Below are 4,415 nucleotides of genomic sequence, written 5' to 3'. Positions count from 1 at the left end.
CTTGGTCGAGTCGCATGACTTGAATCCTGGAGTCGCATGTCTTGAGTCGCATAACTTGAATCCTTGAGTCGCATGTCTAGCGTGGTCGGTCGAGTGGAATGTCGTCTCTCCCGGAAGCGTCGGTCGAGTGGACTAGCGTCGACTCAACATGCATGTTGGTGCTTCTTCCCGGGAGCGTCGGCCGAGTCGAAGATCTAAATGCATATGCATCCCCTAAAACAGTGATAACTCTTGAAACACACCTCCGATTGACTTGAAATAAACGACATTGGAAAGGTGACTTAATTTCCTACAACTTTGATGAAGAAGTCGAAAGCTGAATCTGATATGTGTATATTTTACACTCTTTCGTCATACATTTCTCATTCATTTTGTTCTCTTTAATTATTGTTTTGCATTGTTTTTGGTCTCTTTTGCATATTATGCATATTTAGGTAGTCTTTGCATTGGTCTTGCATGCATCTTTCATATTGGAGTTGTTTCAGGTGTTTTAGGAGATGTCCAAACCATCAAAATCAAACAGGGAGCAGGAGAGCAGGAGAGTAGTCCAGCGACTCGATCTATACTACCCAGCGCGACCCAACCTTCCACGTCTTTGATCGAGTTGAGTGAAGATTTGACTTTGGGATTCAGCTTTCGATGTCTTCATTAAAGTTGTAGAGAATTAAGATTTTACTTTGGGATTCAGCTTTCGACATTTTCTTTGATCGACGTCTTCATTAAAGATTTTACTTTGGAACTCGATTGACGTTCTCAAGCTGCCACTCGATCATTGATCTCAAGCCGTCATTCGAATAAACTTCGTAGACTCCAACTCGATCGGCACTCTCACGACGTGACTCGATCATTTCTCTTAAATTGATGTCCTGGTGTTGTTCTGAAGACGCGTTCGAGAAGGGTTCCCGACCCGCCTCTCTATCTTGTCCTTTTATGTTTTAGGACTTTCCATGTTTTGCTATAAATACTCTTTTAAGTCTTTACCCAAGCGAGAGAGCTTTTATCCTAGTTTTTTTTCTGTAGCCAGCAAAAATGTTTCTGAGTTTGTAATCAAGATATCTCTTAATCCTTTTAGTTTTTACATTTGATTTCTTCTGCAAATTTGTTTATCTCATCTTTATCTATATAGTCATGCTTAATTTAGTGTTTTCTGGGTTTCTGGGTTTTTGATGATGATTGTTCTTGAGTAGTGAAATAGTGTTCTTGAGGATGGGATTGATTAGTTGGAGAATCTTAGTCTAATATGATGCCTAATCTTAGATTGTTTGATTTCCCTTCTGGATTAGTGTTCTTACTGCTAATTTCTTACTGATCATTTGGGATTAGAACTTAAGCATCTTAGCACCCAAAAGGTGTTCCATGAGATGTTGAACAAACTAATACCAGAGATTTACATTCCTAGCCTAAGAGATTAGATATCTAGAGTGTTTTTGAACGTGAATGAACTTGTTTGTCATGCCTGCTTAATCATGTTTCTCTAGCGAGAGTTAGGTTTAAAAGTGATTGAGTCTGAGTAGCTTATGTCAAGAGATTGGATTAGCTAAGTTGTGATGTTCGTTGTCTAGGGATAGCTTGATTGTATTCTGTTAGGCATTCTAGGTAGATTAAGAGACTCCACCGAAATCAATAACCCCATCCTTAAGGCTTCCACTTATCTGATTGTTTCTACATCTTTAAGCTTGTTCTTTGTTTAAATTGCAATAGGTTGCTCATTTGTCTCTGCTCGTTTAGCTTGTTTTTGCTCTCTTCTGTTATTGCATTTTAGCTCTTGTTCTGCAAACTCGTTTTGTTCTTGCATCTCGTTCACTCTAGGTTGTTAAACATTAAAACTCATTTTGAATCTGGCTTAACTTGTGACTGCTTAATTGCATCTCGATTGTTAGTAAAGTTTCTCATTTGGATTGACACCTTCTGTACTACAACTACATTAGGTTAATTGAGACCTACTAGGAGACACAAAAAGCCTAGTATCAGAATCCCAACGTAAAATATTCACTCGACTCGATCAAAGACGTGGAAGGTTGGGTCTCTAGGTAGTGTAGGTCGAGTCACTGAACTGCTGTCTTGATCCCTGTTTTCTTTTGATGGTTTGAACATCTCCTAAAACACCAGAAACAACTCCAATATGCGGAATACATGAAAAACCAATACAAAAACTATCTAGATTTGCATATTATGCAAAAAAGATTAAAACAATGCAAAGCAATGAGTTAAGAGAAAAAATGAATAACAAATGCATGATGAAAAAGTGTAAAATATATACATATCAAAAGTGGACGTGCTCTTTTTGTGTTGTTATTGAAAAGAGAGACGTGAGGAGAAAAGAAGAGAGAGAGAGAATGTGATGTGTAGAGAGGGGAGAGAAGTAGACGTCATGGAGGTTGTGGGAACACTGGTGGGGTTTGTTTATTCATATCATGGATGTGCCAAGCTTCGATACTGGTGGAGGAACAACGTTGAAGCAAATCAAAGGTGTAGATGAAATTAAAAGGAAAGGAGGAGGAAGACTAAGTAAGAAGGGACCATATCCAACTTCATGTTTTGTGGGGATAATTCCCATCGAACTAGAAGAAGATAGATCACGAGTAAGGTGCCACTGGGAAGACGATGCAATGAAGAATCTGCAGCAGCTGACGGAACCTTATGGAGTTATGGGCGTTGCTTTCTGAACAAGTAACTACATAGTCTATAAACTCAGAAGCCCTAAAAGACTGTTTCGAGATAGGTTCTTCAAGGCAACGTTTGTAGGTCATAACAATGTCTGATCGGTCCGAAACTTTGTGGAGTTCTTCATGGTACTACTAGCTACAGATTAAAGGGTGGAATTGTGATTTTAGTGGTTAGTTGTGGTTTTTCACAATTGTGTTTATGAGATATTTGTATGGAGTAAATAGTGGAATTTTAATGTTTGGTTTGATCAAAACGAGGTTAGCTGAAGCTTTGTATGAGTGTTCTTGAATATTGGGTCTGGCATGGGAAAGGAGAAATGAGTTTCAATATTTAAGTGGCAGAGGTAAGGGTAGTAACCGCGGAAACACAATGGTTACTTTCTAAGAATGAATTCTTTGTATAGGCTTGGAAACTATGTGATTGGATATGTCTATTGTTTGATATTGTGTGCTATGATGATATGATAATTAGATATAAGACTATAATGTATGATGATATGATGCAAAGTAGAATGAGTTGATGTGTAACATGATAAATGTTGAATGATGATATGAAATGAGATTATCTGATGGGAGCGCAAACATGAGATTTGTTTTATGACTCGTGATGGCCAAACTTGAGATTGGTTTTGTGCCTGGTGATTGGACAAACATGAGATTTGTTTCGTGCCGTGTGATTGGACGAGCCTGAGATTGGTTTCGTGCCATGCTAAGCTGATGAGATTTCGGTTTAGCATAGTTGATAAATGTGTGTATCGATGAGTATGTGGTGTTTAAATATGGTTGAAGTAAAATTATGATTATCCGCTAGGTTGAATATTATGTGAAACTGTTATGCTTGTTGGATGTATGTCAAAAATGTGGAATATAATTCTATGCTACGCATTAATTGTTGAATGTGATTAGAATGTCATCAATGTGTTCACCCTTTTATATTTTTCCTCAGGTTAAAAAGCTTTATGAGAAGTGGGATTGAAGAATTTTTTTATAAAGAACGAAGCTTTTTGGCGAGACGATACTTTTTCTTGGCCAACAAGGTGGGACCGGTGTTACATGAAGTGTCACATTACACTCCCTCCATACTGTATGAATAGAAGCTTGCAAGATGTACCGGGCGAGGAAGCTTTATAGTCGGTCAAGTGTAGTGTCCAAGATATCAGCAACAATAGATTCCCAGCTATTTGTGACATTTTATATCTTGTGAACTAATTGCAGTAATAACAATTACATGTAATGTACCTTTTAATCTTAGTCTTGGTTTTCTTGTGCTTACTATACATGATACAAGAAGTATGCTTAGTTAATCTTAGTCTTTTTATCATGATACTAGAAGCATATGTAAGAACCAGAAACCCAATAGAAACTAAATCTAGCTAAATAAATTACGAAGAGTTGTATATTCAGAATTTGTCGACTTATGTTTTATCTACTCTCAACAAAGTAATTGTGCATCTGGATAATAGATTTGGAATGCATCAATTTTTTTGGGGTAGATTTTAGCCCAAAAATTCTAAGCCTTATATGTAGTTTTTTTTTTCTATATTTAGTTTTTTTTTTATAAAAAAAAAAGTATTTATAAGTTCAAGTTCAATATAAGAAAACAAAATATTATTTATGTAGATGTATCCAATTTACAGATGAAGTTTTATTAGGTTTATGAAAAATACTATCTCATCTTTTTTTTCCACAAAATTTATCTCATCTTTTTTATTGTTGGTGAATGATTATTAGATTAATGTTAACTAAACT

General features: G+C 36.4%; 1 pseudogene; it reads left to right on the top strand.

The window, feature by feature from the left end:
* Positions 1–3,273: 3,273 nt before the first annotated feature.
* On the top strand, positions 3,274–3,428 carry LOC147934446 (uncharacterized; annotated as a pseudogene).
* The last annotated feature ends 987 nt before the right edge of the window (positions 3,429–4,415 follow it).

The sequence above is a fragment of the Camelina sativa genome, chromosome 11 (assembly GCF_030686135.1).
Source record: "Camelina sativa cultivar CO46 ecotype springtype chromosome 11, ASM3068613v1".
NCBI classification, from domain to species: domain Eukaryota; kingdom Viridiplantae; phylum Streptophyta; class Magnoliopsida; order Brassicales; family Brassicaceae; genus Camelina; species Camelina sativa.
Note: the sequence above shows the minus strand (reverse complement) of the source record. Positions and strands in the feature narration are given on the sequence as shown.